Source organism: Capra hircus, chromosome 28 (assembly GCF_001704415.2).
Source record: "Capra hircus breed San Clemente chromosome 28, ASM170441v1, whole genome shotgun sequence".
Lineage (NCBI taxonomy): Eukaryota > Metazoa > Chordata > Mammalia > Artiodactyla > Bovidae > Capra > Capra hircus.
Genome location: NC_030835.1, coordinates 39,934,166 through 39,958,994, shown reverse-complemented (window position 1 = coordinate 39,958,994; position 24,829 = coordinate 39,934,166). Strand labels below are relative to the sequence as shown.

At 45.0% G+C, this 24,829-nt stretch overlaps 1 protein-coding gene across 6 annotated transcripts in view; it reads right to left on the bottom strand.

Moving 5' to 3' along the window:
* The window catches only part of SIPA1L2 (signal induced proliferation associated 1 like 2), a 242,677-nt gene that overhangs the window by 175,362 nt on the left and 42,486 nt on the right, over positions 1-24,829 (bottom strand). For all 6 annotated transcript variants that reach the window (XM_018042332.1, XM_018042336.1, XM_018042333.1 and 3 more), the window contains exon 2: positions 3,281-3,326. The gene's annotated coding sequence lies outside the window, so the exon portion shown is untranslated. The remainder of the gene's footprint in view (positions 1-3,280; positions 3,327-24,829) is intronic.

Here is a 24,829-nt window from a genome sequence, read left to right as displayed (position 1 = left end):
GGGAATGGGCTGCAGATACAGTAAGACTATTTGATCATGAAGTCCCCCCTCATGTGATCAAATTGATCAGAATCACATTTTAGGGGAAAAAAAATCATTTGTAATATAATGGGCACACTGTTATGTATCCAACCCGACAGAAATTAATGGAAAGAACAAGACACTGGAAAAAAGAAAAAGAAAGAAATCCCTAGTTGTGTCATTGTGTCCATTAAAAAAGTAGTTCCGAGGGGCTTCCCTGGTGGCTCAGTAGTGCCTGCCAAGGCAGGAGACGTGGGTTTGATCCCTGCTCCGGGAAGACCCCACATGCTGCAGAGCAACCACACGTGTGCCACCACTACTGAGCCTGCGCTCCAGAGCCCGGGAGCGGCAACTACTGAGCCCCCGTACATGCACCGCCGCTGCACTAGCCCACACAGCCTAGAGACGGTGCTGCACAGCAGGAGAAGCCCCACCCTGAGCGGCCCGCAGGCTCACTCATGAATGCCCCCACGCTGCAGCAACTGGAGGAAAACCCAGGCAGCAACAAAGACCCACCACAGCCAGAAATTACTTAATTAACGGACTGATTTTTTTTTTTTTTTAAGAAGAAGAATTCCTAGTACAAAGCAGGACTGGTTTCGTGTTTTAAATCTGCTTACACTGAACCAGTCCATGAGAAACCAAGGTGCTAGACCTATCAAATTAGGGACCAAATCCTATTCTGTTCAAGTCATCACTTGAACACAAGTGATGGGTTCAGGGAAAACAGAAAACTAATAAGCGTTCTCCCAGGCTTGGGAAGAGGAGGCCAGGAACCAGTAGGACTGGTCTTGGGATACAGGAGAAAGGCATCTTATGTGGGGGACTTTGACCGGCCTGCCCTAAGCCCTTGGAGACCTCACCAAATTCTCATAATCTCTGGGTCCCATGAAATCTCTCAAATCTTCTCTTTCTGCACATCCTTTTTTTTTTTTTTGCTGTGAATAAAGTATACCAAAATGGACATATCTAAATGCATTTATTTGTCCACTGAAATGTGTGTATTAAGTGCCCAGGGCATGCCAGGCATCGTGGAGGGGTCATCTCAGCTCACTAGCATTATCTCAGCATCTGATGCCTACAGGATGTGAACCCTGAATTAGAGCTACTTGTATATACTTTTTTCCTTCCTGTTAAGACTGTAAACTCTTGAAAGGGAAGGGCTGCATTTTAATCATCTTCTTCCCCTTGGCACTTACCAGAGGGTTCCACTTACAGAAATTATCCAATAAACAATTATTGAACCCAACCACCCTCCAGGACAACGTGCAACTGGAGGATCCAGGGTTTCTCTCCCCTTAGCTCTTCAGATTTTAAGACTGTCTCCCTGACGTGGGTAAGCTTTTCTAAATCTGGCTGCTAGTGGGATACAAATGTTTTTAAACATAATCTGGAGAATATTAATGCCCCTTTAACTTTCATGAACACAGGAGCAAAAAAGACGAGCCTGAGGATGAGATTAGTCTTCCATATAAGCGAATGCATTTCCTGATGCCCAGGCGTCACAGCTTCACCTCACTCTTGACATCTGGGTCCTGACAACATACGGTATTGTTGCTGCCATCAGCAAGCAAATGATCCCCACCCCCACCCCCTGCACCCGTTGATGCTGTTTCCTAATAGATCAAATTGAGAAACTAGGCTTTTGATTCAGAAACTTGGGCAAGAGCATGAGGAGCTTAACAGTCTGAGAATATTTTAAGTGAATGGAGACAAATGACGGTGCCTCTGGAGGTCCATGGAGTCCTAGAATTCTATTGACCTTAACAAAACTGGCCAAAAAGAAAACAGGACAGGATAACAAAGAAGTCTAGCACCACCCTGACAATATTTATTTTCCTTCCAGAAAGGCAGGAGGTTGAATGTGAAGCTGAGAGCAGAGAAAGGAGGGATGAGATAATGGTCCAGGCATCAAAACAGCTGCTTTCTGATAAGAAGACGCCAAAGGAGTTAAAAAATTTTTACTAGAAATCTGAAGGACGAATGAAATGCACACCACTATCACACCATGGTACCGGCTGTCTCGGAAAATTGTATTCATCTTCGTAAGAGTAACAGTTTGGAGCTCAACCCAAATTTTTCTAAGTAATCCCTTAATGATCATAATTGACTTATCCCACATAACAAGTCTTCTAATCCTCTGATAAAACAGGCTTCTAAGCCTGGATGAGGGTTAAATAAGTCCTAACTTCATCAATGCAAAACGAGGACGTGGAATGATAAAATGATCTATTCAGGATTATGCAACACTTCCCTTGTGGCTCAGCAGTAAAGAGTCTGCCTGCAATGCAGGAGATGCGGGTTCTATTCCTGGGTCAGGAAGATCCCCTGGAGAAGGAAATGGCAACCCACTCTAGTATTCTAGCCTGGAAAATTCCATGGACAGAGGAGCCTGGCAGGCTGCAGTCCATGACGTCACAAAAGAGTCAGACACGACTCAGCAACTAAACAGCAGCAAAGCAGCTCGTCAATTACAATGTTCTCATTACATGCGAACGTGTGAGAGTACACGGCTTTGCAGAAGAGAAGAGAAAGAATCTGAACAAATGAACTCCACTCATGCTTTTTTTAAACAACAGATTTGTTGAATAGATTTGTGATGCTGCCTGGAATTGGGCATAAAGATAACCCATGTTAAAACAACCCAATGAGGATTTCCACACAGACTTTTCTAGCTGCATCCACATGATAGCTGAATAGCTGAAAGGAAGGAAGGAAGAAAAGAAAGGAAGGAAGGAAAAGGAAAGAAGGAAGTGAAGAAGGAAGGAAGGAAAGAAAACTAATAATTGGAACCTGCACATGACTGCCCCTGAGGCCCCCAGTGTAGGCACCTCCAAACCAAAGAGGCTTCTCAGAGGAATGCTCATCCCGGTCTGCTGTACGTGCGTGCCAAGTCACTTCAGTTGTGTCTGAGTCTTTGCTACCCCTTGGACTATAGCCTGCCAGGCTCCTCTGTCCATGGAATTCTCCAGGTAGGAATGCTGGAGTGGGGTGCCATGCCCTCCTCCAGGGGATCTTCCTGACCCAGGGACTGAACCCGAGTCTCATGTCTCCTATGTCTCCTTCATAGGCTGGCGGGTTCTTTACCACTGAGCCACCTGGGCAGTCCTGTCTGCTCTGCAGGAGGGACAAATCAGAACATTCAATCTGCAAGCCAAGGGGAACAGAAAGCCTCTTTTTTTGAAAAGCACACTTTCGAACTGAAAGCAGCTGTGGAGGTAAGGATGGCTTTGCAGGTCCAACCTGCTGGCAGGCTTACCTGGCTGAGGTGGTGGGCTCCTGCTCACACGGCCAAGAGCAAGATCCTGCAAGAGAAGAAAGAGACCCAGCTCAGACTCACAGAGAAACTCCTGCTCTGAAGTTTTCAGAGTGTGATCTGAGGACCCTGGACTTCCCAAGACCCTTCCAGAGGTTCGCAGGTCAAAGCCATTTTCAAATCCAAATCCAAAGCCAAAACCAAAACCAGGACACAAAATGTAGTGCAGTCTCCTAGAGGCAGACACATCATGGTGTAAAGAGAGGGGTATCTAGCTTGTTTTCTGATGCCAGATATGTAAGAGATTTGCAAAAAAATCTAAAACAAGGTCATCTGCTCACTGATATCTTTTGTTTTGGAAAATGGTGATTTCATGAGACATATTATTTGTAATAAAAACTATAGGGCTTATTGCCATTTCAAATGAATTAATAAATGTTTTTAAATGTCTTGACTTTAGTTCCAACACTGTGAGTATCAGTAGAGATAAGATTTTGATTGTGTAATCAAAAGCTCCTTGGGATCCTGAGTCATTTTTAAGTGTAAAGGGGACCTAGGACCAAAATTTTGAGAACTGCTGCTCCAGGTAGCTATTTTGGAGCCAACTTCTATTAAACAGCAGGCTTCTCTAGTGGCTCGGATGCCTGCAATGCAGGAGACCCCAGTTTGATCTCTGGGTCAGGAAGATCCCCTGAGGAAGAAACCCACTCCAGTATTCTTGCCTGGAGAACTCCATGGACAGAGGAGCCTGGTGGACTACAGTCCTTGGGGTCACAAAGAGTCAGATACAACTGAGCAATTAACACTTTCACTTTTTTCACTTTCTGTTAAACAGCATCTGCTTTGAAGAACAGCAGTGGTCAGTACACAGGACTATGTGCCAGGCGCCCTACTAAATATGTGTCACTTACAAATTCACAATCATCTTAAAAAAAAAAGCTCAAGAGAACCATATTTAATATTGTGTGTTAAACCCTAACGGAAAAGAATATAAAAAAGAATAGATATATATATGGATAACTGAGTTATGTGGCTGTACAGCAGGAATTAACACAACATTGTAAATCAAATAAACTTTAATTAAAAAAGAAAAAAAAAAATCTGGCCTTTCCGCCTCGCCCCTAGAGTGGAGACTGGTGTTCTAAAGACTGGGTACTTGCCCAAAGCACCCAAAGCACGTCACAGAGAACAGGGTACGAACTCAAGTCAGCCTGGCTCCTAAGACCATGATCTCTTATTATACATAATTTAAAAAAAAAAAGAATCATGAGAATTTCTGCAAACTAAACTGGAGCAAAGTGGCTAGGGCCCACTCTCACACATGGCACTGAACGGACTCCATATGCAACAAGGTGAGCACAGCCTGGAAGAAACACTACTGACGGGCTTCTCTGCTGCCTGCAAGACACCCGCTCCACGCCAGGTTTACAACTGTTGTCCCCACTCAGTATGAATGGCGCCCCTAACACATTCTAGGGTCACCTATCGAAAAGGCTATGATAGGTCTTGGCTTCCGAAAGCCTCCTTTTCTAATCTGCCTCAATTTGCATGAAGAATTGAAACCATGGGTGAAGAGGTACTATTACTTGTCCTTCAATTGCAGCTGAATTTAAGATTATGTGCAAGAGGAAGAGGGAGGAAGGAAATTCTCACTGGCATAACTTATGCAGCCAATATGGCCAATTCTGAGTTTAAAAACCTAAAGCATGGTATGGAAAGTTTCTCAAAAAAAAAAGAATAGAATTACCATATGACCCAGCAATTCCACTTCTGGACACATATGGATATATACGCAAAAGAATTGAAAACAGAGACTAAAACAGATATTTATACCCCTAGGTTCACTGCAATACTATCCACAACAGCTAAAAAGGAAAAACAACCCAAGTGACCATCAGACTATGCTTTATCCATACAACAGAGCATTATTCAGCCTTTTAAAGGAAGGGAATTGAGATGTATACCAAAACACGGATGAATTTTGAGGACATTTTGTTAAATAAAGTAAGCCAGGCACAAAAGGACAAGTACTGTATGATTTCACTTATACGAGGTAACCAGGAGCCAAATTTCTAGACTCAGGAAGGAGAACGGTGGTTGCCAGAACACCAGGGGACAGGGAGTTCGTGTTTAATAAATACAAATTTTCTGTTTGGTAAGGTGAAAATGCTCACCACCAGACGGATGGTGGTGATGGTTGTACAACAAGGTGAATATAAATTAATGCCACTGAATTGTACACTTAAAATGGTAAAAATATCATAGCTATTTCACCATAATCCAAAAAATACCATTCATCGGGCTTCCCTGGTGGCTCAGCGGTAAAGGGTCCCCCTGCCAACGCAGCAGACACAGTTTCGATCTCTGATTGAGGAAAATCCCACATGCCAAGGAGCATCTACACCTATGCACCCCAGCGACCGAGCCTGGGCTCCAGAGCCCGGGAGCTGTGATTACTGAGCCCACGTGCAGAAAATGCAGCTGCCTGTGCTCCTGGCCCATGATCCACAGCAACAGAAGCCACCGCAGTGAGAAGCCGGAGCCCTGCAGGCAAAGAGTGGCCCCCGCTCCCCGCAACCGCAGAATGCGTGCACGGCGACAGAGACCCAGTACGGCCCAAATAAATAAAGGAGTTTATGCGTATAAATTTCAAACAAAAATAGCACTCATCAAAAAGGCTTCCTAACATCAGATAATCAGAAAATAACTTATTCACGGGTATCATATGGCTTCAATCTTCACTAATGTATTAGACCCACCCATGCATTCATCCACTCGGCAAATGTTCACCACCCGCCTCCTGGTTATGAGCTCCCACGCTAGGTAGGAGCTGGTGAAGGAGACAGTCGGTCTATACCTTGGAGCACACACACACACACACACACCAGGGCACCCGGGCACAGCAGTCCTTATACCAAAACGTACCCAAAGGCAGCCCACGTGGGAGACGCAACTGCACTACAAATGCGGAAAGCTTCTTGCTAACAAAGCATGGACTTGAACAATGACAAACATTTTCAAGTCTCCAAGCCTCACGATTTTTCAAACTTTTAAGAATCTTTTTTTTTTTTCCCTCTACAGAGGCTCTACATTTTTTATGCTGATTTTACTATAAAACCCTCAACTCTAGTGTACAAAATAAGTCTTCAAAAATCCTCCTGATTAAACCATCTGCGTTTCATGACTAAGTACCATGTAGTGAATTTCTCTTCACCCTTAAATTATGTTCTAATACCCCCCACACAATGACTGCAACTCTGTAAAAGGCACTTTTCCTTCCTTTGGTACAGCAAACATCCTGTAAACAATTAATGCCCGGCTCTTGTAACCAGCTGCTTTTGTTTACAGACAGGAAGGGAAACCACAAATCCTCTGAGTGGCACTGGGGACTTGAGAGTTTTGCTCCATTTCCTACCAAGCAGGTGGTTTATACGAGGGAACTAGCTATTGTTTTGGCTCTGGAGAAAAAAAGAAGTACATTTTTCTTGCAGCGCGGCCTTCCCAAGCCGCAGACCTCAGCGGGGACTGTCACAGAGGATCAGGAAGAGGGGCCTTCCTCCCATTGCCCAGAGAGGCCCCTCACACCTCAGCCAGAAGCTCCGCCAGAAAACTGTTTCTGCAGGCACAGCGCGGCCCGGCCCTCTGTCCCCACCAGCAGGTTCCTCAGCTGTTTCCCTAGTGAAACCGGGTTCTGAGAAAGTGAAGGCAAATATTTTCTTTCCACTGTGAAGAATACAAATATTCCCTCCAGCTCAAAAATCACCATTTCTCCACTGACTATAAGGACATGCTTGTTAGTACTCCAGGGCAAGCAAGCCAGCCAGCATCAGAGAATGGCCACGTTTTATTCTTGCATTTTTAACTTAAAAATAAAAACTCCTCTCAAAATAATGAGATGCCTCTGAGGGGCCAAGTCATCAACGCGGATTTCTATCCACGCACCTGTGACCTTCGATGTTGAGCAGCAGGGTTCCCGCCTCTTCCTGCCCTGCATCAGGGCCCAGGGGCCAGTAGATGCGCCTCTGCCAGTGTCATGAGCCACGGTCACACCTCCCCATCATCAGAAGGCCAAGAACCCGAACCCAGACCTCACCCACTCCAGACGCACAGTTCACATGGATATGCACCCAGGCCCTGATTCAAACAGCCAATCACATAGGGAGAGAACTTCTGAATCATGGGGGATTCTGCAGATGAATGTCAGATGACGCCACTTGCTCCAGGAAATGCATTCTGGACACCAGCTAATGTCAGATGACGCCACTTGCTCCAGGAAATGCATTCTGGACACCAGCTCACCTGTCGAAGTCCAGCATTCAACACCAGTGACCACTCACCAGCACCAGTAACCAGGCCTGTCTCAATACTTGTACACATACACACACACACAGCCCCAGTGCTCTCGAATACCAGTGTCCAGGCCACAGCAATGTCTAAATCACGAGCAAGATGTCAGCTCAGTGTTAAAACATGTGCTACAAACTTTGAGCAAATGACTGGCCAGAGGAGTCTGTTTTCACTGTGAATCAGGTCAGTGCAATGAGACTCTCAACCTGGGACATTTCCTCACCCCTCAAGCCACACTGTGATTCCAGTGTGCCCAACACAAAGCACTGCTGTCTTTTTATTTTCCCCCTTTGGTGGCTGTTTACACACACACACACACACACACACACACACACACACACACATTTTTTCTAACTGTGCTAAGAATGCCAATTCATTGGAAAAGACCCCGATGCTGGGAAAGATTAAAGCCAGGAGAAGAGGTTGACAGAAGATGAGATGGTTGGATGGTATTACCAACTCAATGGACATGAGTTTGAGCAAACTCTGGGAGACAGTGAGGGACAGGGAGGTCTGGCGTGCTGCAGTCCACGGAGTCACAAGGAGTGGGACATGACTTGGTGACTAAACAACAAAAGAAGACTTAACCATCTCTCTTAACCACAAGAGATCAGGCATCATAATACATTTAAATGCATAATTCAACACTGAGCTACAAGCATAACACTGCACAGCAGACTCGAGAACCTATCCCTTGTACGTACGTGACTGAAACTTTATACCCGCTGGACTGTAACTGCCCATTTCCTCTCCGACCCAGCCCCTGGCAACCACCATCCTGCTCTGTGTCTCTGAGTCTGATTATTTTAAGTGGAATCACGCAGTTCTTGTCCTCCGGGGTCTGCTTATTTCACTGAGCATGATGTCCTCCAGGCTCACCCATGTGGTCACAGGACAGGATGACCTGATTTTTTAAGGCTTAATAATATTCCACTGCATATTTACCCCAGTGTTTTGGGTTTTTTTCTAAGTTGGGTAGAGATAAGAAGAGAGAAAGAAACTGGAAACAGAATCCCTTTGCAGTTACTTTAACATTCAACAATACTCCTTTAACACCTCCAGCACTCAAACCCTTTCCTCAGCACTAGGAGCTGTTGCCACATGAAGCTTTCTGCCTGATGGAGCAAGCCAACCTCTCACTCCACAGAAGATGGGAACCAAGTGTCAACAGAATATAATGGAAGAGTCTCTGGTAGGTACTGTGAGAGGACTAAGGAGGAAGCCAAGCTTCAGCTGGGAGGAGAGACATGGAGAAAAAAGGGGAAAAGTGGGTAACACTGGCGCAGCTGAACAGCAAAGGTGTGGGGGGTCAGGGGAGCTCTGTCCCCTCACTCATTTTGTCAGGAAAATCTGTACATGTATCCAACATCCATGCAGGCCTTGTCCTCTCCCCCACCCCAGCCCAAGGGTGAGTGAGGAAGACTTTAGGACTTAGATGCCTCTGCAAACCTCATGGAAAATCCCACAAATCCCACACCACCACTCCTCACAGAGACCTCCATCAAGCCCTAAACACTCGCTTCTGAGTCTAGACTTCAGGAGACTGGGCGTACGTGCTACGTCACTTCACTCGTGTCTGACTCTTTTCGACACAATGGACCGTAGCCTAGCAAGCTTCTCTGTCCGTAGGATTCTCCAGGCAAAAGAACTGGAGTAGGTTGCCATTTCCTCCCCCAGGGGTCAAACCCGGGTCTCTTAGGTCTCCTGCTTTAGTGGTAAAGCAGGTTCTTTACCACTAGCGCCGTCTGGGAAGCCCTCGGGAGGGCAGGGACCAGGTCTGGTTCATGACACCATAACCAGTACTAAGCACCATATTTTTCACTTTAGAAGCACCTGGTAAATATCTTCCAGAAAGAGAAGAAAGACGGGAGGAGTCGTAGGAGGGGGAAAGAAGAGAAAAGGCAGGAAAGAGGAAAGGAGAAAGCTATTGGCTTGAGCACCATGGAGAGTAAGGACAGGGGTAGGTGTGCGCCTAAGGAAAATGCTGGGCATTTTCAAATGGAACTCCCGCAGGACAGGCTAAGCCATAGGAAATCACCAACATGGCAACCTGGAAAGGCTGCACGTGATTCTACCTGGTATCTGCTCCTCCCCGGTGGGCTTGCCTACTCTATATCTCTGTCTATCATCAGTGGCTTATTTGGGGACCACACCAGCCATTCCCGTCTCTCTGAGCCCCATCAGTCAGCTGCCACATGGAAGACCCACCGTTACCCCTAACTCAACTTAGAAAAGAGCTCACGCCCTTCCCACAAGGCCTCGCTCCATCCCTGCTCACAGCTTGGGCACCAGTCCCATTGTCCCTCACACGCCTGCCTGCACCACCAATGCTAGATCCGCAGGCTCTGTCTGCCCAGCACCCCGTCTTCTAGCTCCAAAAGGGAGCCCTGCCCCTGGGCCACTCAGGGAACAGCCTCTCCCCTTCACCTCAGTGGCCAGATCAGGGTGGAGAACCAAAGCAAGCTGTCTACATGTTTTCTGGGATAACGCAGAGATCTTGGGAGATGGGAGTCAGTTTCCACTCAGGAAACTAAGCCAGGGAGGATGTGAGTTGCTGACCACCATCCTGCTGATCCCATGGAAAGCACTCAAGAACCCGGCAAAACAGAGAAGGGGAGTCAAGATACAATAGAGAAAGAGCCTCCAGATCAGAGTTGGACCCTTGGGTCCAGCAGCATCTAAAACATGCTGCTCCCAAACCATCCCAGTCACTTGAGTAAAACCTTTCCTTTTCTGCCTAAGATGGTATAAACTGGGTTTCTGTCATTCACAACCAACAGTCCAGATGGATGCACCTGCTCACAGCTGCACCACACATAACTTCAACCTCAAAATAGCCTTCAAATAATTATACAAGGTGGACCCAAGCACCTGTGACCTGCCAGTCATAGCCTGCAGTAAATGACCTTTCCCAAACAAATATGTCCTGAGGTCTCTTGTTTCTGCCCCTTTTATCAAACTGTCCCCATCACCCAAACTACCAGCAGCCTTCACTCTCACAGAACTTCTCAGACATCTCCAGGGGGAAAGTTTCCAAGAAAACTTCCTAGACAGTGCTTCTTCTCTATGCTTCCAGAAGATCATTACTTGTAGCTTCTGCTTTTGCTCTTAACATTTTTCAGTCTGTCTTATATGTGATTTATTTACAAAAAAATTCAATTTAATGAGCAGAAGCCTTAGGCATAGCAGGTAATCAATGAACAGTTGGTGAAATGAATACTCAAAAGTGGATACGCTTACATTTGCTGAGGATGGTGGTACAATTAATTCAAAGTCTGTATCCCTTGCCATACATTTATTACATTAATTTTTCTGTAACGTTGAAGAAAAAATTACCGTGACTATTAGAATGGCCTTGATATGGTGGAGGAAATACTCTGGGATCTTTCAGTATTTCCCACGAATAAGATAAATAAGGAAGATGTCTGGGAGCCAATATACCTCCTGCTAATTAAAGCTAAAAAGCTTGAACTGCTCCATAACACTACAAACTCCAAACTCTCAGCCAAGGCAACCAAGCCACCAGTAATCTCTCCAGCCAGCCTTCCAGGTCCCTGCACTTCCACCCTTGCTCATATGCCCAGAGAGTTGTTTTCCGATTGCTTAGGTAGAGGGTGGAGCATCGGAAAGTCCCGACACTATTTGGTGAACACTGCTCTCCTCTCCCCAGTGTGTAAAACATAATGAATAATAAAATAATATTAACATGGGAACCATCAACAATTTTACTATCAGAAAGACGTACATGATGAATCCATGTGCATCCCCGTAAGGATACCTATTCAGGAAAATAGGACACTGAACTGTTATGTTCACTGAAACAGATTCCTGTTCCATCACTGGCTAGGACGCAGTGGCGTCTGCATGAAGACAAGCAAGACGTTACAAATAAGAAAACATCATTTCTTATGGTGGTGTTTTATGTTCATTATCTTTTTGTTAAACTTAATTTTACAGAAGTATAATGTACAATGTTGTTTAATTTCTGCAGGAGAGCAAAGTGATTGAGTTGTAAATATATATACATTATTTTTCATATTCTTTTCCATTATGGTTTATCACAGGATGCTGAATATAGTTCCCTGTGCTATACAGCAGGATCTTGTTTATATATCCTATACACAGTAGTTTGCACATGCTAATCCCTAACTCCAAATCCATCCCTTCCCCATCACCAACCACAGTCTATTCTCTGTATCTGTGAGTCTATTTTTGTTTTGTAGATACATGTATTTCTAACATAACTTAGATTGCACTTATAGATAACTCAGATATACTTTATATCATAAGGAATTAGGCTGCCTAGCTTATTTTGCTTAGTATGATCATCTCTAGGTCTATCCATGTTGCTGAAAATGGCATTATTTCATTGTTTTTTATGGCTGAGTAATATTCTCTGCAGATGGTGATTGCAGCCATGAAATTAGAAGATGCTCACTCCTTGGAAGGAAAGTTATGATCAACCTAGACAGCACATTAAAAAGCAGAGACATTACTTTGCCAACAAAGGTCTGTCTAGTCAAGGCTATGGTTTTTCCAGTGGTCATGTATGGATGTGAGAGTTGGACTGTGAAGAAAGCTGAGCGCCGAAGAACTGATGCTTTTGAACTATGGTGTTAGAGAAGACTCTTGAGAATCCCTTGGACTGCAAGGAGATCTAACCAGTCCAACCTAAAGGAGATCAGTCCTGGGTGTTCATTGGAAGGACTGATGTTGAAGCTGAAACTCCAATACTTTGGCCACCTCATGCGAAGCGCTGACTCATTGGAAAAGACTCTGATGCTGGGAGGGATTGTGGGCAGAAGAAGGGGACGACAGAGGATGAGATGGCTGGATGGTATTACCAACTCGATGAGACATGAGTTTGAGTGAACTCCAGGAGTTGGTGATGGACAGGGAGGCCTGGCGTGCTGCGATTCATGGGGTCGCAAAGAGTCAGACATGACTGAGAGACTGAACTGAACTGAACTGGATATTCTCTTCTGTATATACATATATACATACATACACATCACATCTTTTTTAAGATACTTTTTTAACACAGACTACTTTTAAAGTCTTTACTGAGTCTGTTACAGTACTGCTTCTGTTTTATGTTTTACTTGGGCCACAAGATTTGTGGGGTCTTACGGAGGAGCCTGGTGGGCTGCATTCCATGGGGCCGCTAAGAGTTGGACACGACTGAGCGACTTCACTTTCACTTTTCACTTTCATGCATTGGAGAAGGAAATGGCAACCCACTCCAGTGTTCTTGCCTGGAGAATCCCAGGGACGGGGGAGCCTGGTGGGCTGCCGTCTATGAGGTCGCACAGAGTCGGACACGACTGAAGCGCCTTAGCAGCAGAAGCAGCAGCAGCTCCCTGTCCAGGGATCAGACCTGCACCCCCTGCATTGGAAAGCACAGTCTTAACTCTGGACCTCCAGAAAGTCCTTACCACATCTTTATACACCTGTTTATAAACATTCAGGTTGCTTCCCTGTCTTGGTATTGTGAATAGTGCTGCTATGAATTATGTTAGTTATTTTAGGAGTTGAATATTGATCCAATTTTAGGAGCACCCATAACTAAATGAAGCCGACTCACAGTCCTGTGACTTCCTACACTCTCTACAGGTAGAACACAGTTCTCAGTAACGATGTTAGGATGTCACTTTAAGACTGGGGGATCCTCTATTATGAAAACTTGGAGTCTTGGTAAAGCACACTCTTATGTGCTCCGTTGCGTCCAACTCAGTGAGCCCCCATCGACTGTAGCCTGCCAGGCTCCTCTGTCCGTGGAATTCTTCGAGCAAGAATAGTGGAGTGGGTTGCCACTGCCTTCTCCAGGAGACCTTCCAAGCCAGGGGTCAGGCCTGTGCCTCCTGCGCTAGCAGGCAGATTCTCTACCACTGCGCCGCCTGGGAAGCCAGGTGAAACAGCCGTCATTAAATCAGTGAAGAGAGGAAAGAATTAGACTGTAAAGTTCAAGTACATTCTCTATTTGCGAAAACAGACACCGTGAGCAAGCATAATAAGCTAAGAAAGTCTACATTCAAACAAAAGACTACAGGTGTCATTGAAAGATAAAAATGTCCCAAGGGGTAACTTTGCTAGGAGGGCTGTCTCTATTCTCCTACACTGAAAGGGACAGAACCCATTATCGGATAAATTTCTTGAATCATGTTTAAATTATTACTAACACAATACACAAGATGGAAATCTATGAGGAGCTGGGCCAACCAGACAGAAGGAAAATGAGGGAGGGGAAATAAACTGACACAGGTGCATCTGCTAGAGGTTTGGCCACGTCTGCTGCTGCTGCTGAGTCGCTTCAGTCGTGTCCGACTCTCTGTGACCCCATAGACAGCAGCCCCGCAGGCTGCCCCGTCCCTGGGGTTCTCCAGGCCACATCTAGGACGGAAGAGAGAAACCTGACAGTGCAAAGCTACATAATACCTGTGCTGTCATGTTTGGGAGAGAAAAGGAAAGTATTATAGCTGATAAGTCTCAGATATTTACCAAGTGATAAGGATGTATTTCCTTAAAGCCCCATGACTTCAAATTGTCCAGATTTTAAACAATTATGTATCTATTCAACCAAGATATAGATCTTTATTTTATATACGTAAAAATAGAAAATGCAAAGCTAACTCCTATAACTGACAACACAATTTCGAGAAAAACATCCAATGAAACCACTTGAAATGTAACAAAAAAGACTCCGCTCCACCCATCCGCTTAGCTTAACCCCTGTATCCAAGAAAGCCTAACATCTCTCAGCTTTCTCAGGCCAATACATCAGAGATTTAGGTGACAGTTCTAGAACAGCTAGCGACCTGTGCTTCTCTAGAGGCTAATGCTTAGTTTCTAGCTAAGTCTCTATTTTCTCCAATAAAGGAGTCGTTTTGCAAGCGTGTCTATGGAAGTCATCATGACATTATACGTCATCACAGAACAATACAGGCTTTACTACACAAGCAGAGATGAAGAGGTACAGTTTCTAAGGTGAGTGGGATGGGGGCTGGGGAGAGACAAGCCAAAGGTTGAGAATTTTGCATAAATGGAAACTGATCAAGGAGGAATAATCTTTTTTCTTTAATATCCCTTCTCCTCCTCTCCCTTCCTTCCTATTCCTCTCACCTCCAAAATGTCTTTCTACTCCAAAGGCGCCAGCAACTTGATACCTGAGACCCTGTGCACAAACCAAAGAGTAAATACCTACAGCAATGAAACAATACAAAGAGAACAAGAAGGAAGAAGCTGTCCCGGGAGACTCATTCTCTGTAACAAGGTTCCCTTCATCCCAATAACCAAATGAGGGGAAAAGCAGCGGCAAAAGGAGGCTGGAACTGAACACGTGAATCTCAGGGCTTGCAGAAACAGCAGAGCACAAACATGTGGGGCTTGGTCATACGTAGCTATTGACTTGTGCACGCTTCACATAGGTCCACTGAACTGAATGAAACATTTTATAGGATCAAAGGAAGAAAAATGTGGTAAGCAAGACTGACAAAGGTAGTACCTCTAAATCTATAAAAATAATAATAGCAATAAAGAGAAAACTACGTAGGGAATAGAGTTGGAATGATATTTCAAAACAAAAGAACAACCCAAAATGAAGATAATATTTACTGAGCTTGGCTTCATCAGCTAATTCAGAAAAATTTCACATGAAAGAAAAACACAAGAGTTGATTCCTCCTCAAAACCTTGTCTGTTTGCTTAGGGCAATGATGAGGCAGGACAATGGGATCCACACAGTTCAGTCCACACTGTCCTCTGCTATTTTCTCCATCACTTGGGTCCTGTCTTTATCACAGTGAAATCAAGTAGAAAGACAGTCAAAACATGCCATGTCTCTAGGTTTCTCTTGTACACATCTTCAGGAGCAGACGTCCCATAATCTATTCATTCGTATTTCATTGGATATTTGATCTAGATAACTGCATCATCTCATGATGCCTCTACAACTGGGGATTCCTAACGGAAATGGGGCCTTATCTCAACAGGCTCTAAAAGACTCACTCCAAACTGAGTATTCCTGGTTCACGGGAAGAGTGCCCCAAATCATCACACAAAATCAAAAAACTGAACAGAAAAATAAAATGGAGCAAAATACCAACTCGCTAGTAACCAGCTATCCTGGATGATTTAAATATATTTATTTATATGTACATACATGAAGATCATGGCAACTGGTCCCATCACTTCATGGGAAATAGATGGGGAAACAGTGGAAACAGGGTCAGACTTTATTTTTGGGGGCTCCAAAATCACTGCAGATGATGACTGCAGCCATGAAATTAAAAGACACTTACTCCTTGGAAGCAAAGTTATGACCAATCTAGATAGTATATTGAAAAGCAGAGACATTACTTTGCCAACAAAGGTCCATCTAGTCAAGGCTATGGTTTTTCCAGTGGTCATGTATGGATGTGAGAGTTGGACTGTGAGCGCCAAAGAATTGGTGCATTTGAACTGTGGTGTTGGAGAAGACTCTTGAAAGTCCCCTGGACTGCAAGGAGATCCAACCAGTCCATCCTAAAGGAGATCAGCCCTGGGATTTCTTTGGAAGGAATGATGCTGAAGCTGAAACACCAGTACTTTGGCCACCTCATGCGAAGAGTTGACTCATTGGAAAAGACTCTGATGCTGGGAGGGATTGGGGGCAGGAGGAGAAAGGGACGACAGAGGATGAGATGGCTGGATGGCATCACTGACGAGATGGAAGTGAGTCTGAGTAAACTCCGGGAGTTGGTGATGGACAGGGAGGCCTGGCGTGCTGCGATTCATGGGGTCGCAAAGAGTCGGACACGACTGAGTGACTGAACTGAACATACATACGTTGGGCTTCCCAGGAGATTCAGAGGTAAAGAATGTGCCTGCCAATGCATGAGACACAAGTCCAATCCCTGTGTTGGAAAGATCCCTTGGAGAAGGAAATGGCAACCCATTCCAAGAATGCCTAGAGAATCCCATGCACAGAGGAGTCTGGCAGGCTACAGTCCAGGGGGTCCTAAAGATTCAAACATGGCTTAGCGACTAAACAACAACATACATATATCCATATGCATACATATATACATATGCATACATATACGTGTGTTTACATATATAATCACACACAGGGCTTCTCAGGTGGCTCACTGGGTACAGAACCTGTTTCCCAACGCAGGAGACATGTTCAGTGCCTGTGTCAGGAAGATACCCTGGAGGAGGGCATGGCTACCCACTCCAGCATTCTTGCCTGGAGAATCCCACGGACACAGGAGCCTGGCGGGCTACAGTCCACAGGGTCACAAAGAGTTAAGACACGACTGGAGCGACTTAGCAGGCTTCCCTGGCGGCTCAGACGGTAAAGCGTCTGCCTACAATGCAGGAGGCCTGGGTTCGATCCCTGGGTCAGGAAGATCCCCTGGAGAAGGAAATGGCAACCCACTCCAGTATTCATGCCTGGAAAATCCCATGGACCAAGGAGCCTGGTGGGCTACAGTCCATGGGGTTGCAAAGAGTCGGACATGACTGAGCAACTTCACTTCTCTTCACTTCCCTTCATGGAGCGACTTAGCACACACACATGCATACACACATAGCCCTCCAAAGGCAGTAACTCTAACCCATGTGAGTGTAAATTAGTCCTCACTATCACCAAGATAAACTTCCTTAAAGGGAGAACAAAGAAAAGCATTGATAAGACACAACAAGGTATTCTTCTGGGCAGGGAAATCCCTCTCTTCTGGAAACACCCAAGAAAAACAAACTTCTGATACCTCACACACAGAAAACAAAGGAAACTGCCAAACCACCTAACCACAGAGCAAGAACACCAGGGACACAGGAGCGAAGGGCACTGCCACGCAGCAGGACCGCCTTCACAAGCAACCTGCCCCCGCCTTTACACTGGGGTGCCATCTCCCAATCGGGAAAAACAACTGTCAGCTGTTTCAGCTAAAACCGACCAAGGCTGCAGTTACCAGTGCTCAGCTGGGTCTGCACAGCTGGGATGGGGACCTCCATGGAGCAGGAAACAGACCGCGAAGGCCAGAGGACGGAGGATGATTATGGTATCACAGGAGAGCCTGGGACAGGAAGGGCGTGCAACTATTTCTCAACTTTTTTGTTACCTATAAAATACAAGTAAAAGATGTACTTTGATATGGCTTCCCAGGTGGCGCAGGTGGTAAAGAACCTGCCTGCCAATACAGGAGATGTAAGAGACATGGGTTCAATCCCTGGGTTGGAAGATGTCCTGGAGAAGGAAATAGCTCCCCACTCTAGAATTCTTGCCTGGAGAATCCCACGGACAGAAGAGACTGGTGGGCTACAGTTTTTACCGTTGCACATAGTTGGACACAACTGAAGCAACTTAGCATGTATGTACATACTTTGATAAACTTGATTAAAAAAAAAAACACTGAATTTATAAACCCATTCAGTTTCAGTTCAGTCAGTCAGTCATGTCCAACTCTTTGCAACCCCACGGACCACAGCACGCCAGGCCTCCCTGTCCATCACCAACTCCTGGAGTCTACTCAAACTAATGTCCATTGAGTCAGTGATGCCATCCAGCCATCTCATTCTCTGTCATCCCCTTCTCCTCCTGCCCTCAATCTTTCCCAGCATCAGGGTCTTTTCCAATGAGTCAGCTCTTCACATCAGGTGGCCAAAGTACTGGAGTTTCAGCTTCAACATCAGTCCTTTCAGTGAACACTCAGGAGTGATCTCCTTTAGGATGGACTGGTTGGATCTCCTTGCAGTCCAAGGGACTCTCAAGAGTCTTCTCTAACACCACAGTTCAAAAGCATCAATTCTTCGGTGCTCAGCTTTCTTTATGGTCCAACTCTCACATCCATACATGACCACTGGAAAAACCATAGCCTTGACTAGACGGACCTTTATTGGCAAAGTAATGTCTCTGCTTTTGAATATGCTATCTAGGTTGGTCATAACTTTCCTTCTAAGGAGTAAGCGTCTTTTAATTTCATGGCTGCAGTCACCATCTGCAGTGATTTTGAAGCCCAAAAAATAAAGTCAGCTACTGTTTACTCTCAGTCTAATTCTTCAAAGGACTCCCTATATTTCTTGCATAACATACCAGGCACTGACTTAAGATATTCAGGATGCATGAAGTGATGTCCCCAATGAAAGTTCCACTTTCCAGCAACTTGCACACCTCGCCTGCCCCCACACCACCCAGCACACTGTATGTGATCCATCTCATTTCTGGAATCCTCAATTAGGACAAGCCAGGTCTAGCTCCTGCTGCCTTTGGCAATTTTCCCAAAGGTCTTAAAGCAACGACCCTCAAAAGTGTAAACTATGGGCCTGCTGGCATCCTACAGGGCCGTCCAAGGGATCTGTGAGGTCAAAATACCTTCATGATAACTCTAAGACACTATTTGCCTGCTTGACTGCATCCACAGCACAGAATTACAGCAGGTAAAACTGCTGGCACGTTAGCACAAGGCAGTGGCGCCAAACTGTCCTGGTAACTGTACTGCACAGCTGCAGTTAAAATGATCAGGTAAAAGGAGGGTCTCCTTGATAAAGAAGAAAAGTAATTTTATCAAAGTTCAGTGCGGGAGTGCAAGCTTTTCAACATTCTGTGCGTGAAAGGGCAGCACACAGCAAAAGCTACATGCCATATGCAGCAGGGGTTTCCAGGAAAAACATCTGGGAGACCACACTAAGGGGCAAATGAGCCACTTTTTCATGAAACATCAGCTTTTACTTGAAGGCATGATATACAAACCGGGGTGATTCAGACATGGCTCTTTGGAAGGCACTTTATAGAAAAGAAGCTAAGCCAGGGGGACTTCCCTGGCAGTCCAGTGGTTAGGACTCCTTGCTGCCAATGCAGGGGGCACAGGTTTGATCCCTGGTCTGGGAACTAAGATCCCACATGCCGTGTGGTACAGCCAAAAGGTAAAAAAACGTGGAGCTGGAGGAAGCACAACCTGGAATCAAGACTGCCGGGAGAAATTATCAATAACCTCAGATATGCAGATGACACCACCCTGATGGCAGAAAGTGAAGAAGAACTAAAGAGGTTCTTGATGAAAGTAAAAGAGGTGAGTGAAAAAGTTGGCTTAAAGCTCAACATTCAGAAAACTAAGATCATGGCAGCTGGTCCCATCACTTCATGGGAAATAGATGGGGAAACAGTGGAAACAGTGGCTGACTTTATCTTTCTGGGCTCCAAAATCACTGCAGATGGTGACTGCAGCCAAGAAATTAAAAGATGCTTACTCCTTGGAAGGAAAGTTATGACCAACCTAGATAGCATATTAAAGAGCAGAGACATTACTTTGCCAACAAAGGTCCGTCTAGTCAAGGCTATGGTTTTTCCAGTGGTCATGTATGGATGTGAGAGCTGGACTGTGAAGAAGGTTGAGCACCAAAGAACTGATGCTTTTGAACTGTGGTGTTAGGAAGACTCTTAAGAGTCCCTTGGACTGTAAGGAGATCCAACCAGTCCATCCTAAGGGAGATCAGTCCTGGGTGTTCATTGGAAGGACTGAGGTTGAAGCTGAAACTCCAATACTTTGGCCACCTCGTGTGAAGAGCTGACTCATTGGAAAAGACCCTGATGATGGGAAAGACTGAGGGCAGGAAGAGAAGGGGACGACAGAGGATGAGATGGTTGGATGGCATCACCAACTCGATGGACATGGGTTTGGGTGGACTCTGGGAGTTGGTGATGAACAGGGAGGCCTGGCGTGCTGCAGTTCATGGGGTCGCAGAGTCGGACACAACTGAGCAACTGAACCAAACTGAACGCACAACTTCCCTATATATATATTTTCACTGGTGATATTTGCAAAATGATATTTTTGCAAATTTATGAAAAATTATCTATATCAACATTTGGGAGATTTTCCAAATGACCAATGCATAATATTCACAATCATATATGGAATAAGGTTTTAAAAGTTCATAGATCAGGTTTCAAAATTTATATCTCAACCAACCTTCAAGAAACTATCACTTGTTTAGCACAGCATTAAAGAATCCACATTTATCTAAAAAGATATTAACACACTCCCCCTGGGCATCTACTTTATTGTGGGGCTGGGTTTTCTTCCTACATGAAAACCAAAACAATCATTATATCAGAATGAATGCAGGTATAAGATGAGATAAGGCAGCTGTCTTCCATTAAGCCAGATATTAGCAATTTTTGTAAAAAATTATAAAGCACTCTTCTCAACCAGGTTTCTTTCGCTTCAGAAAATGGTGACTTCTCATAAAACTGGTATTTACGTTAACAAGCGGTTGGTTTGCTATTTTTTAAATTTAATAATGATCTTTTAAAATTTTTCTTGGATTTTATTCCTAACAGGATAGATATCAAAAGATATTTGTTACATACATAAAAGCTCCTTAAAGCTCTCAATAATTTTTAAGAGTATAAAAAGATTCTAAGACTAAAACATTTTTAAAAAGAACTTTAGGACTTCCCTGGCAGATAAGAATCCGCCTGCCAATGCTAGGGAGATGGGTTCTATCCCTGGTCCAGAAAGATTCCACATGCCTCGAGGCCTCTAGGCCTGTCTGTCACAACTACTGAGCCCACCCTCTTGAGCCCCAGAGCCACCTCTACTGAAGCCCACGCGCCCAGAGCCTGAGTTCCGCAGCAAGAGAAGCCGCGGGGTTGAGAAGCCCGCACCTGCAGTGAGGAGGAGCCCCCAGTCACCGCAACTAGAGAAAGCCTGCACATAGCAAAGAAGACCCCTGCAACCAAAAATAAGTGCTTCTTTAAATTTTCTTAAAAAAAAAAAAGAGTAACTTTTGGATGGCAACTCACACAAGAAAACAAATTTGAGAAAAAAATTTACTGGCTTTCTTTAAAGCAAGTAAACTAACAGGTCTTAATCATCAGAGAATAAGGCAAAAACAGCAGTTTCACTTGAGTCCTTTAGCCAAGTATGCACTTATTGAGGCTTCTCTTTAGGGACAGACAAATGGTTAAAGTATTTAAACATTTGGGTCTCCAGTAATCTACAAATTTCCCAAATGACTAGTCTTGTCTGACAATACAGTACATTGTATGTAAATTCACCCAATTAGCTCACTGACACTTGTGCTTCTCCTAAATTCACCAGCATCCACTGCACTGTCTTTCGCCACCACTGGGTGAGAGACTTCTTGATGAATTATTGATTTTCTGCCAATTAATTACCATAGTAAGATTCAGTTAGTCTAATCTCTGTAGAAAAAAAATTCTTTTCCAGCCCCACGTTGCTTGTATCCTTTAGCGTCTGTTGAAGAATCAAAATAACTGGAAACCTAAGGATGAGACAGATACTGACTCCTAAAAATATCGTTGATATAACTAACAAATAACTCAGTTGTCAGACACTTAATTGGGCAAGGAAACTATTTTCCACTGGATTTCAGACTTGGCTGTTTCTCACTTAGGCCTTTTCTCAGTTCTCTGACAATTCAACAACATCACTATGGGATCTTAGAATGAATCCATTGTACTAAACTCAGCCCAAGACTACAAGCATGTTCCTATATTTTCACTGCAAAAGCGGAATGCTTTAAGTCCATGAAGATTAACAAAGAACACTCATTATCTTAGGAAAGCATGGCTTCCCTGGTGGCTCAATGGTAAAGAATCCCCCTGCCAGGGCAGGAGATTCGGGTTCGATGCCTGGTGGGATCAGGGAGACACTTTGGAGAAGGGATTGGCAACCCACTCCAGTATTCTTGCCTAGAGAATCCCACGGACAGCGGAGCCTAACGGGCTCCAGTCCATGGGGTCACAAAGAGTTGGACACGACTGAGCGACTGAACACACACATGGGAAAGCATCCTTGAAATAATACTTGCACAGCTAAGTGGACACGCTGGCAGCAGCTCAAGATTCCCTACTTTAAGACTGAGAACCTCAAGCAATGCAGTAAGGTCATCACTGCACAGGCAGAGGCTTCCTCTGCAGGTCTCTATAGCCCACATGAAAGCATCTGCAATCCAGGGATGCCAGCCCCATGCATGCCTGGAACATCACCTCTCCATCCCCTGACACCAAGGAAATAAGGTCCCCCGACACCTTATGGGACCACACAGTGAGACACAACGCCGTCCTCATGGCCCAACACTCGCCCACCCCCATCTCAGGGGTTTCATCAGGGCTGCTACTCACAGCCCCAACAATTTATCCCAAGAATGCCCATCGTGGCTCTTCTTGAGTTCTCTAAAATGTGGCTGTCACCAGTTTGAGCAATGAGATTCCATAATGCTCGATTTACTTTTGTGCCTAGGAGGAGGGAGGAGAAAGTAAATTATTTAAGAGGAAAAACTCTCTTCCAGCTAACAGCATACCAAAGTCACAGTATCAAACAGCAAATTCATTACCAGGCACTAGAGGAAGCAGAGTAGAGAGAGAACTAACCCCTGAAAGAGAGAACTGAAATGCGTCACTTAAACCACAACAATACAAACAGGACCGGCTGTGCTTTGTACAGGTGTCCTCAATGTAGTTCACAAACAAGAGGTACTAACCCTTGAACAAGCCGAAAGTCTACTTAAAGGCAAAGCCGGTGAGTCAGAACATGGTACTTAAAGGACTGCGGTTGTTTTCAGAGATGGTGGCAGAGCGCTCTCCATCTCTCCCGTGCTGGCCCCTCCGGTGTCCTGTGTGAAGGTTTCAGCCCAAACGGGAAGGATGAGAAAACAGCCGAGGGTATTTGAATGGAAAGACTTAGTAAAACAAAAATGAGTAACTCTGCCTATTACAAAAATATTACACACGTGATTCTCTGCTTCCCTGACCAAACTGGAAAATAATTCAACTGTTTACATTTCAGGGAGGTGGTTTAAAAAAAAGAAAAAAGACGAGCTGAAATTTTCCACGCTGGTCAGCATGGGGTTGGAATCAGTCCTAAGCAAGGGGACAAGTTGGCCCTGCGCTGCCTGTCACCTCTTTCTCTACCCCAGGTCTGCCCGGGCACAGGGGACCGGGGGACGGGTGGGGGCCAGGGGCTCCCACTGGCCCAGATAGGACAGCAGGGCGTGCAGGGACCTGCCACAAAGGCGCTCCCAGCGCGCAAGGCTGTGGCTGTCTCCAGCTGGGTCTCCAGACAGACACCAGCTTAACCTTTAACCTGGCCCTGCCTGGCTGTCTGGCACCTCTGCCTTTTGGCCTTAAGCCGTCTCAGTGCAGTTTATCCACTGGCGTGGCTCTCTCTCAGCCTTCCAGTCTCCCCAGTGCGGCCACAACAGGACTGAGTCTAAGAAAGTCAAAAAGGAATGGTCCCGGATAGACATGAGATGAGCAAATGCTTCAGGGTCCTTGCACCAAGACTCCAAGCTGACCAGGTAGTCAGCGATGGAGGTGATTTCTATTTAAACAACCGATGGGCCTGGGCTACAAACCTAAATGATCCTTACTCCAGAGGATCCAAAATCACATGAGAATTTCATTTACTAGAATATATTAAGTGATATATATATATATTATATGTTATATATTAAGTGATATATTTCTTCTTTAAGAAAATAAACACAGTTGAAATGGTAACAGCTGAGGTCTCCAAGCCCCACCTTCCATGGGTGCTTCTGGAAGAGGGACATCCTCCTAATTCAGTGGACAAATCAGTGCTGGAAAGTGGCCACCAGAATCAGGGGGAAAAGATGACGTGATTATCTATTTCCACTAACTTACTGCAAATAAACCAGCAGAGAAAGAGAAGGAAAAGAAGTAAAATTATCAATTCTTAGACACAGACGTGCACACACACTCTTAGAGGCTGTCTGAGAGCAAGAGAATATTTAGCACAGACATTTGCAGACACTTACTGTCTGAATTAAAATGGGAAGCGGCAGAGATGGAAGTCGGTTAAATAATTAGCAGTGAAGGCAATCTGACTCTGCTCTCTGCCAGATACAATTACTTTCGCTCCATCTTGGGGAGGTAAACGCGTCTAAACTGGTAAAGCTGAATGGGACCACCTGCCACTTGTTTTCCAAAACAATTGTGGGCCACCTAAAATGCTCACATCTAAAAAATAAGTCATATTCTATTATAAATCAAGACTGCTGATCTTAAATCAAAATAGCCTTTGGTTTACATGTGAAAGGAAAACAAAAGCTGCTTTACCAAGCTGTCTCAGCACTTCTGGCCCTATGGCCTCAGAAGACTAAGAAAGACTTTCTGAATCATAAAAGAAAGGAATGTTTATTGTTTACCGAAAGCTTGGTCAACTGGTAAGTCTTCTAG